The 11,915-nt window shown below is 41.2% G+C and overlaps 1 protein-coding gene across 3 annotated transcripts in view; it reads left to right on the top strand.

Moving 5' to 3' along the window:
- The first annotated feature begins 2,041 nt into the window (after positions 1–2,041).
- The window catches only part of LOC107585853 (semaphorin-6B-like), a 134,558-nt gene continuing 124,684 nt past the window's right edge, over positions 2,042–11,915 (top strand). For all 3 annotated transcript variants that reach the window (XM_016273015.1, XM_016273013.1, XM_016273014.1), the window contains exon 1: positions 2,042–2,809. The gene's annotated coding sequence lies outside the window, so the exon portion shown is untranslated. The remainder of the gene's footprint in view (positions 2,810–11,915) is intronic.

Genomic DNA, 11,915 nt, shown 5'->3' with positions numbered 1-11,915 from the left:
TTAAATTAATTTACGTTGCCACTTGCGCTTGCTTCTATGCCAAGACTAATCCCCTCATCCAAGTATCGCTGGTTTATTTCCTAACCTCAAATGATTAACAACAAATTAATTCCGCTCCAGTCCGCGTCTCTATTCTGCGTCAGGTTTTGGCATTGACTTGCGTTTGAATAGCTGTGGGTGAGAGACGTACAACAGCGCTGAGATAGCAAACGCGCGATCTTTCTCTTTCAGACCAAACGCTGCGGGCTACACGCCGGGGATTGCTGGAAATATTACATTTCTACCGGACAATAAGAGTTTCCTTTAACGGATTGCAGAGTTTGGACTCAAATCGGAGGCTGCGCCGCGCACCAAACAAACGAACGTGCCTTTTTGTCCACGCGCTCAGGAGCGTGTTGGCGCAGCACTGAATAACTATTGTAGCGGTAGGTGATTGATAAGGCAAGTGTTTCCAGCCCAGACAGACACGTTTTCATAAGGCACAGCTGGTTGCGCTGGCGTGGACTGTTTTTTGCCATCATTTGTTAGACATAAGGCAGTTTATTCCTGTTTATTGCAAACGACTTCTTGGATACTGGATGGCTGTCCGAAGGGGAATACAACGGATGCAGGACCAAGCCGGGAATGCCATTTGTTCACGAGCAGCATAAACGAGCTTTGTTGCGCGGTGTTTTTACCCGGGGACAGGTGTCGTTGTGTACGTTGGGGCGGGGGGTTAGTTGTTGGGGGTTCGGACACAGTTGTCTTAAGGATGTCAGCTCAGGGATCAGATCTGCACAGAGACAGGTGCGATAGAGAGGAGTAGATTTCACGTGGACCCCTCCTCTCTTCTCCTCTCAATCATTCTGGATTATAGTCCCGAGGAGGCGAGTCATTCACAGAGAACCGGGCTCAACGTTTCCCGCGGCTGTTATCGGTAAGTGTGCTGGTTCTCCAAATTGTAAGCTTTTGTTCTGGATTGTAGTGGCTAGCTGTTACGGGTTTTTCCTCTCCAGCTCAGTGTTGCGATGATGGGTTTGGTTCTGCGCGCGCCCCTGAATTGTGTTGTTTCCACACTAAGTAATTATTCTTCGAGTATTGTTCAGACGTGTTATGATTCTTCTTTATGAGGTATTACGCTTATGTAATTAAAGAAGTGCGTTTTTGTATTTAGACATGATTTAGAGAGTTATTGGTCTTGATTTTGCCAATGAAATTCGGGTTGTGTTGAAGCCTTACGTATGGTGGAACAGAATTCAATAATTAACAGTTTTAAACATTTTACAGTAGCTGAGATTCATTTGTCTTGAAAAAATGTGTTTTGGCAACAATATCACTTTACCTTCAGTATTTTCTTTTGATCAATATTGCAATTAGATTATGACAATTTAATTAAATTCAAGTCTTAAAAGATTGTCTTCATTTTAGGTCTCTCATATGCCTCCATTTATTATTTTTTTTATAGCTTTTTGCTCTCAGGTTGACTGCGTTTGTGCAGTCTTTTACAAGTGGTGCATTTCTCAAAACTGAGTGTACTTCCTCAACTCTTCACACAATTATCTTTTCCATCTTGACACAGCAATTAATCTCAAATGCACTTAAATCACCTAAACAAATGAACTCATTCTGCCATAACCTAACTAACATTCACACCCATCAAGACACTGAGCATTACAAGATCTTTTTTTAACAGAAACCAGAAGCCTTTTATAAAACAAGAATGGCAGCTCTTTATTGTGTTGCATGCAGTACAAGGAAAAAAAACTCTCAAATTTTATGCTACAGCATGTCTTACTTTTTGCATACGGTAATTCCACTATAAAAATGTAGCTCTGATACTGTAAAACAAAAACAAGTGTCTGCACATATCACTTTATTTTGATGTTTTTCCAGCTCGCTCTCTCGGTCTCCAAATTAAATTAACTTACGTTGCCACTTGCGCTTGCTTCTATGCCAAGACTAATCCCCTCATCCAAGTATCGCTGGTTTATTTCCTAACCTCAAATGATTAACAACAAATTAATTCCGCTCCAGTCCGCATCTCTATTCTGCGTCAGGTTTTGGCATTGACTTGCGTTTGAATAGCTGTGGGTGAGAGACGTACAACAGCGCTGAGATAGCAAACGCGCGATCTTTCTCTTTCAGACCAAACGCTGCGGGCTACACGCCGGGGATTGCTGGAAATATTACATTTCTACCGGACAATAAGAGTTTCCTTTAACGGATTCCAGAGTTTGGACTCAAATCGGAGGCTGCGCCGCGCACCAAACAAACGAACGTGCCTTTTTGTCCACGCGCTCAGGAGCGTGTTGGCGCAGCACTGAATAACTATTGTAGCGGTAGGTGATTGATAAGGCAAGTGTTTCCAGCCCAGACAGACACGTTTTCATAAGGCACAGCTGGTTGCGCTGGCGTGGACTGTTTTTTGCCATCATTTGTTAGACATAAGGCAGTTTATTCCTGTTTATTGCAAACGACTTCTTGGATACTGGATGGCTGTCCGAAGGGGAATACAACGGATGCAGGACCAAGCCGGGAATGCCATTTGTTCACGAGCAGCATAAACGAGCTTTGTTGCGCGGTGTTTTTACCCGGGGACAGGTGTCGTTGTGTACGTTGGGGCGGGGGGTTAGTTGTTGGGGGTTCGGACACAGTTGTCTTAAGGATGTCAGCTCAGGGATCAGATCTGCACAGAGACAGGTGCGATAGAGAGGAGTAGATTTCACGTGGACCCCTCCTCTCTTCTCCTCTCAATCATTCTGGATTATAGTCCCGAGGAGGCGAGTCATTCACAGAGAACCGGGCTCAACGTTTCCCGCGGCTGTTATCGGTAAGTGTGCTGGTTCTCCAAATTGTAAGCTTTTGTTCTGGATTGTAGTGGCTAGCTGTTACGGGGTTTTTCCTCTCCAGCTCAGTGTTGCGATGATGGGTTTGGTTCTGCGCGCGCCCCTGAATTGTGTTGTTTCCACACTAAGTAATTATTCTTCGAGTATTGTTCAGACGTGTTATGATTCTTCTTTATGAGGTATTACGCTTATGTAATTAAAGAAGTGCGTTTTTGTATTTAGACATGATTTAGAGAGTTGTTGGTCTTGATTTTGCCAATGAAATTCGGGTTGTGTTGAAGCCTTACGTATGGTGGAACAGAATTCAATAATTAACAGTTTTAAACATTTTACAGTAGCTGAGATTCATTTGTCTTGAAAAAATGTGTTTTGGCAACAATATCACTTTACCTTCAGTATTTTCTTTTGATCAATATTGCAATTAGATTATGACATAATTTAATTAAATTCAAGTCTTAAAAGATTGTCTTCATTTTAGGTCTCTCATATGCCTCCATTTATTATTTTTTTATAGCTTTTTGCTCTCAGGTTGACTGCGTTTGTGCAGTCTTTTACAAGTGGTGCATTTCTCAAAACTGAGTGTACTTCCTCCAAACTCTTCACACAATTATCTTTTCCATCTTGACACAGCAATTAATCTCAAATGCACTTAAATCACCTAAACAAATGAACTCATTCTGCCATAACCTAACTAACATTCACACCCATCAAGACACTGAGCATTACAAGATCTTTTTTTAACAGAAACCAGAAGCCTTTTATAAAACAAGAATGGCAGCTCTTTATTGTGTTGCATGCAGTACAAGGAAAAAAAACTCTCAAATTTTATGCTACAGCATGTCTTACTTTTTGCATACGGTAATTCCACTATAAAAATGTAGCTCTGATACTGTAAAACAAAAACAAGTGTCTGCACATATCTGTGCAACAGATCCACCTTTAATCAAATGCACTGGCACCAATATACATATAATACATCTATATTACTTGGTCTTGGCATGTCTGATCCGTCCCAGTCAATCATGTTTACATGATGTTTCAAAGATGGGCTCTTTTGAATTGATGATGATAATGAAATGACATAGCAAAATGTTGTCAGCTATAAGGGAAATCATGTGGTAGGCCTTGTTGGCCTGTTTCTTTCTTTCTTTCTTAGAGTGGTATATGAGTTCGAGAAGATTTAATGAATTTTGAAAGATGTGGTCATTGAATGCAGGAACAAAATGATCTATAGTTTAGTCTGCATGTTCTTCTAGTTTTCTGACTGTCTGAAGATTTTTGAAAGCACACTAGGTATTTAGAAATGCAGTTCTGACCAAAACCAATTGTAAAAACTGTGAACGGTAGCTGTTAAATGAAACCCGTCTAGGTGTCATTGTTCTTTCTTTCCCCATTCACCCCATTTCTCATGAACTGACATTTAGAGCTGCTCTCTTAAAAATAAAGGTTCCAATTACAACCACAAGGATTTCATAGCAGGACCTATTTAATTCCACAAAGAGCCATTTATTCTGTGGTTCTTTAGGAAGACTATGTTCTTGTGCTTTTAGAACCCACCCAGTACACTGATCAGAAAACCCTATAATGAAACATCAAGAGCTCTTTTAGTCTCCAAAGAACCACATAGCTCATATAGAGCCCAATACGGTTCTTGATATAGGCAACTTGAATCTAAGAGAGTGTGTGTTTGCTTTAGTATGGTTGGTGGGTGTTTATGTTTGTTTTACTTGCCGTATCTTCCAGGTGTTTGAACATACACCTACTCAACAGCTGTTCGTATTCCACCAAGTAAGTGGGTCGCGCTGTGTCAGAATAGTATTTTTCATCTTCTTTTAAGTTTCTCAACATGAGGGTGAACTTTCGTGAATGGCTGGCTCTTCAGCACCGGTCTGTCTGCCGCCTCGCTGTGAGACACGGTTTTTGTCATAGTCCCCCTGTTTCAAATTCAAATAGTCATTGCACTGTCTTTTGTTATCCTTCAAGGTTTGTGGACTGGAAAAAGAGAAAGAAGTGAGTGAAGTCCCTAAGGGTGAAAGTATTTAAAAGAACCCAGGAGAGAGAGCAGATGAGAAAGGAAGTGAAAAGAGGATTTGCCATGTGGAGACGATGTCCTTTAGTGAAGGAAAGGTAAGATATGGATAGGATAGCAGCCTGTTTTCTCCACCAACAACTCTGGCTTATTATGGACAAGAATTGTTCTTTGAAGCAAAAACAAAATTTTCTTACTGTCTACATGACTAAAGGTCTCAAGCTCGATAGCAGTCATTAGAGCTGTTCAGTTTTTGCATTGTGAATTGGGTTATTATCATCCATCTTCTTTGTTTGGTTTCAGTCCAGCTTAAGCGCTCACATTTTTTCATTTCGACAGTCCCTGAGGCCCATGATTCATGACTGAGGGTGGCATTTGTGTGAGCTTGCCATTGACCTCTTCGAGCGCACATACAAAACCACTCATTACACACTGAATTATCATTAGCACCACAGCACACAATGTGTGAAGTGCACAGGAAGTGTACGACTCGGAATAGATCAGTTTCAGTGTTCCCTTTTTAACTCCATTTGTTGCGCTGCAGTTTTTATGAACAAGAAATGAAGCAGTCACTTGCTCTGTAGTTGGGTCAGTGATGTATAAAAGTTCCCACGATATTTAAAGAATCTAGTTTAAAACATTTCATTTCCGCAAGTTCTTAGAAATTTGCTCTTTGTATTCATTCAAGTGGTGTAACCATTAAGTGCAACAAAAAAAAGTTTCCGTACAATACATGTGAGAGTATACATTATCCATTATTTTCCAAAAAGTTTTAAAATATTCTTTTAAAGGTGGTTGGAATTTCAATAAATGAATTAGGGCCTATGTGATATTTTAATAGACTTATTATTGACCTTGCCTCATACAGTGGTGTGAAAAGGTTTTTGCCCCCTTCCTGTTTTTTTAGTTTTTTGCATATTTGTCACACTTAAAAGATTCAGATCATCAAACAAATTTTCTTAATCCTTTCCAGGATTATAAATAAAACGCTTATTATAAAACGGGTGTATTCAAGTATTGTATGTGTGAATTAGATTTTTAATGTATTTTTGAATAAACTGAGTGGACAAAAAGTTAGTAATGTCAATGACCCGGTTATGTTTCTGTTCTCGTTCTCAACAACTTAAATTCTGCTGTTGCCATTGTCTTTAATGCACTTTACATCTTAACAGACTGTTCAGCGGAGCCGTTCTAATCCCCAGCAAACACAGAGCTGTTTTATTACCTGCCTTAAGTTGAGATGTGCAACCTTATCAATGTGCTCTGAGCTCGAGCAACCCTCCTGCTGATTTTACTGGGATGTAATTTGAAGGATATTCTGAAATGTGATTGGGAGGGATTAGAAAAGGTGGATGAAGGGAAATAGAGAGAGTGTTCCAAGTTTTCTTGAATAGGTGCCCTGTTCAAGTTGGCCCTTTCCCCCCAACAGCCGCACTTCACCCCTCAGTGCAAGTGTTGAGGCCAGTGTGCCGAGGGAACAGGTGCTCTGGGCACAGGGGGCACACGCGCGGACGAACACACATGCACGCTTACAGTTGCCCTTGGGGTTTTGCGCCACCTGCGGCTGCTTAACCCCACCCCCGCCCCCCGGTGGACCCTTTTCGAGGCGGTCCATGGGCGTAGGGGTGCCGTTCACTCGTACTCCCCAATGCAGGGCCCCATAACTCCCTCCATGTCATTGGCGTCCTCTTTATCAGTCTTTTACTGTCATCCAGTTTCCTTCCCTTTTCTTTTTTCCTTTTGTCAGCCCTCGATTTCTCCATATCTCAAACCGTCCCTTTCGCTGTCCCTCCCTTTTTGGCACAGAGCTCAGTCTTTCTTTCTCTCCCTACGTCTTTCTGTCTCTCCCTCACACTTGTCTTGATGTCAGACCCTTCCAGACAGAGTGTTTTCTCTCAGTGTGCTGTCAGGCTAAAGGACACTGCCCACTGGGGCTCTGAAAGGAACAAATTGACCGGAACAATGTTCTCACTTAGCATGTAGAGCTTGCCGAAAGAGAAGGTGAGAAGCACACTGGGCCTGCTCAGAAACCGCACGTTGAGATGCCCACCCGGTCTTTCACTGGCCTCGTCTCGCAATTCCCTGTTTTCCCATCACATGTTTATGCCTGCTGAAGGTTAGTGTAGGAGTCGCAGAGAGGGAGCGATAAACGCATTAACCAGTGACCTCTAAAAACCTTATTTCCCATGATTCTTCTGCCCCTGGAGGGTTAACCTTCTCCTGACCTGCCATAAGGTGGTGCTGGAGGTCATGGCTCCTCCCATTAAAATGTAATGGAGCTTCTCTTCCATTCCCCCTCAGCGAAGACCCCTTCTCCCTGCAGTTTTATCACATATCCATCTTTCATCTTTTTCTTTTTCTTTTCTACTTTGTTTCTGATTTTTCACATCTTTCAAGTGGAGCCAAATAAGTGAGCTTAGAATTTACACAGCAAAAACCTCCTAATTAGGTGAGTGTGAACATTGTTACTTGGTCTGATGTTACTGTACAGCGTGTTTCCTTTTACTTTAAGTTTCCTTTTGTTTCTTTTCTTTCCTGCTGTCCATTCTTGTCTTTTTCCTTGAATTAGTATCCTTTGTCCATTTATTTCCTTTTCTGCCTTTACCTTGACTTTTCTTCTTTTGTTTGTTTTTTGCTGTCTTTTTCTTTTCCTTTTCCTTTCCTTGTGTCCTCTTGTTTTTTTTCGCTTACCATTTCTAATTTTTACTTCCTCTTCCTTTGACTTCTCCCTCCTTTTTCCTTTCCTTGCTCTTTTTCCTTTTTTTCTCTTGCTTTCCATCCCTTTTACTTCCTTTTGCTTATATATACATTTCATTTAATTTCATTTAATTTCATTTAATTTCACCCTTCCCCTTTCCCTTTCCCTTTCCCTTTCCCTTTCCCTTTTCCCCTTTCCCCTTTCCCCTTTTCCCTTTCCCTTTCCCTTCATGTTTTTCATTTCCTTCATTTCCAATTCCCCTTTATTCTCATCCCACCCTTTTCTTTTTGTCCAAGCTGATAGTCTTTACAGTTGTTGCATAAGCTACATAAATACACCTCTGTGTAAACAGCAGGCAGGATATCAGAGATTGAAAGAGTTTTATGTGTGTTGGGGGGGGGTTGTGTGTGACTCTTTCAGAACACAGAGAGAGCTGTGAAAGGAGATGCTGAATGCGATTCTAGGCCTTCGGCTGAGAGAACGAGGTGATGAGAAAAGATGGTGGGCGACAGGAGATTGTTATCCTGCATAGGCGTGAATAAACAGAGCAAGTGTGTGTGTGTGTGTGTGTGAGAGAGAGAGAGAGACAGACAGACAGACAGACAGAGGATGTGTGAGAGGGTAAGAAAGAGTGAAATGGAAAAACTAGATTGTATGTGTGTGACTGTGTTTCACTGCCGCCTTTGCTCATTCTCTGAAGCCCAGTCACATCTCTCTCACGCAGTGGCGGCAGAAAGATTTGTTAATGAGGGGAGATGCTAACAAGAGGCAACAATGAGGAACTGGAAAAACACTGCCAGTCAGAGAAGAAAGAGGCTGGTTGGACTTGGTACTGTAACCCATACACTCACATAAGACCTGTTTACACCATTCATCTCATTCTCAGTTGATCCAATCACAAGTGGTCAAATGAGACATCTGTGTTTACACCTAGTTTTTATTTGCATCTCAAATGTGCCTCTTGTGAACACTGTGATTGGATTTCAAGGGAGGGTCTCTAATTTAGTGATTTCTTATGCTAGTGTATCACTGAATGTTGATAAAGGGTATAAAAAAACTATTGCTTTCAAAATGTAACACATTTTGGTCTGAATTTCAGATGAATGCTTTGCATGATCTGTGTTGCTGCATGTTGATATCAGTCAAACCAGAGAAGTTCTGTGAGTCCTTATGGATGTATGCATCCAATGGGCGTTCCCAGATTTTTTGTTTTGTATGATTTCTTTTAAACCCATATTTTAGACTTAGTAAAATCGACGAATCGCGACACCACTATTTGCGTACCTTATTCTGTGTAAGAAGCCACATCATCTCACAGAAGGATTTATTTCAAACACTCGGCTGACGTTATGAAGTGAGTTTGTAGTAAAAACGTGTTATTAAATGTGGTATTTTCACGTGCTTTCAGATGGAGCTGCATTTACTACACAGAGCCGTTGTTCACTGAGAAGCTACGCAAGTAGCTGTCATTATCACGAACCATTTCTTCGATGTGATACTCGTACGATTATATCGTCTGTGAATTTTTTCTTTTTTTTTTTCTTTTCTCTTCTCGTAGCTTGTCAGAGAACTACGGCTCTGTGCAGTAAATGCTGCTCCATCTGAAAGCAGGTGATGGAGATTTACTACTAATCACAGAACCGGCTTTACTGACCAGATGTGCATGTCAGTTTTGTCATGCACATTTTGTACTTCGTTTACACCCATATTTAGCACTGTACCCCTCACCCAAGATTTATCTTAACACCAGGTGTCATATTAAACAGATTTACACACACTATGTCTTTTTTTTCTCTTCATCTCACCTCAGGCTACATCTGTCTATCACTCGTGATCTCACCTACACGCACCACAACACAGAAATCTCACATTGTTGCTTGGTGTATTTGGCTGGCACTGCTCTGCAGCTGTTGTGAGAACACAGTCTCTCAGGTAGACAAGGAAGTGTGTGTGTTGATGAGGAGGATGAAGCCATAGATGACTCACTGAGCCTCTGAGGACACATTCCCACTTTTCTGTGGTTAAAAACACCTGAGGATGTTCGTTTTATAGCCTCTCTTTGTCCCTATAGAGGTGCTTTTACCCAGAACACAATTCTGTTTTTCCTCTCAACTGGAAATCTGCTAGGAAGAGTTGTTTGCACAGTGCAGCGCCACTGTTAAATGTTTAACCATCTCTGTGCTTATGGACTTTCCTTTCTGTCTCTGTCCGAGCGGCTCGTTCTCAGCCTCAAGGTAATTAACAGCGTACCACATTCTGTGACCCGCAGGACGCAATCATGCATGAGCAAGGGAGAGAGACTGAACAAAGTAGCCCTGAAATGAATGTGGGGCTCAAGATGGGAAAAGGAGAAAGAGGAAGAGGGCAAAGGACAAGAGGGCAGGAGGAAAGATGCCAGGCAGTGAGGTAATCCTGAAAGCGGATGAGAAAAATGAGCAAGCGATGGGGCTCTGGAGAGGGATTGTGGGTGTTTAATGGACAGGCGGGTTGCTGGCGGCTGAAAAACATTTAAATCAAGAACTCAGAGGAACCAATTAATGTATAGAAACCTTGGAGTTCCTGCACAAATCAGCTCACAGAGCCAAACAGAACCCATGCTGTGGAGTGCATCTGGTGACTACCCCTCTCTCTTTGGGTAAATCTCATGAAAATGTGTCCCAGTCATATTTTTCCCACATTAAGAAAATTAGAAATTATATTTTCCCTAAGAAAAATGTAAAAATCTGATTCCCTCGAAATTCTCATTACTCTTAATGATGATTCTCATTACTGTAATACTGTTTTGCTCTTTTTGTATGTTTTCCATCTTAAAACAATCAATACATTATTTAGAAATATATATTCTGTATATAAAACCCACACACGCACATTTATTAATATGTGACCGTGGACCACAAAACCAATCATAAGGGTCATTTTTTTTTAAAACTGAGATTTAAACATCTTTAAACATCATCTACAAAATATCGTCATGGAACATGATCTCAATATCCTAATGATTTTTGGCATAAAAGAAAAATGTATAATTTTGACCCATACAGTGTATTGTTGGCTATTGAAACAAATATACCCGTGCTACTTATGACTGGTTTTGTGGTCCAGGGTCACATATATTGTATAATAAGTAGGCTGTAACAACAAGGATGTGATATCTATGATATCTAATACTATGACTGACTTTCATAAAGTCAAATGGATTTCAATGAGCTATAAGATTGCATTATGAAAACTTGTTGGTGAACTATGCTTTAATGTATAATTAGGTATTTTTCATATTGCAATTAGTTTTACATGATTTTGTCTTGTATAGATTCATCTTTCTCTGTCTCTGCATTTTCAATAAAGCTTTATTGGCATGACTACTGTAATACAGTACAACAAAGAGCTGTTCATGACTTTAACTACAGACATAATAATGTACCAGCAGATCGTAGATTCGTAGTGATTGGAGCTTATGGAGGGTGAAAGAGAACACTTAATATTGAACCAGAGATGAAAAGATATCACTCTTGTGCTGAGGAGAACGGTGTGTGTGTGTGTGAGCGTGCGTGTGTGTGTGGCAGAGGCCATCTGGAGGCAACCGGTCTAGTGTCAGCGGGCAGTTGCTGTAACACAGTCTGGTGCTCCCTTGGGATGATGTCAGACACACACATATACACACACACACACACACACACATAGACACCATACGAATCAATCTGGCGTTCAGCTGAAATGCCCTGACAAAAAGCCAAAAATCTTTGATGTTGAGTGTCCTCGCTTGTTAAGAGCACTTCTCCATGTGGGGAAAACACTGCAATTTTGGGCTCGTGCATGTAAACAGAAGTGAGGGAAAATGGAAAGAGAGAGCTCTCATCCGTTTGATTAGGGATTACAATTCTTGGTTTCAGATGACAATTTGCTAATGTATTTCAAATCAATTGCAGCACATGATGGATTTTGTTCTAGTGAAGAGGAATAATGCTAATCAGATTCTGTAGCCTTTGTATGTGTGCATGTGTATGAGTGTGTGGTGGCATAATTGTATTTGTATGTAAATGTTTTTCACCCCCGTGTGCTCAGGGATCTGAATGGATTTGTGTTCGAATCGTTTAGTGAGACAGGAGTCTGACTGCTCACCCCACTGTCAGGCTTCTGCGTTTCCTCTCCTCTCAAATCCCCCATGTGAATATTCATAACCCCTTTCAAGCCTTTTAATAACTTGTTTTTGTGGTCAGCATCAGAGGCGGCTGGCATTTCTGTGTCAGGCCAAATAGTAAAAGAGAGACAGAGGAGGAGAGAGAGTGACAGGTTTTCTGAGTTGAGCTGTGAAGCTTAGCTCAGCCGTTAGCATCGCTAACTCCCACCTCAGCATGCTAGATCC

Source organism: Sinocyclocheilus grahami, unplaced genomic scaffold (assembly GCF_001515645.1).
Source record: "Sinocyclocheilus grahami isolate Dianchi unplaced genomic scaffold, SAMN03320097.WGS_v1.1 scaffold75.1, whole genome shotgun sequence".
Classification (NCBI taxonomy): Eukaryota; Metazoa; Chordata; class Actinopteri; order Cypriniformes; family Cyprinidae; genus Sinocyclocheilus; species Sinocyclocheilus grahami.
Note: the sequence above shows the minus strand (reverse complement) of the source record. Positions and strands in the feature narration are given on the sequence as shown.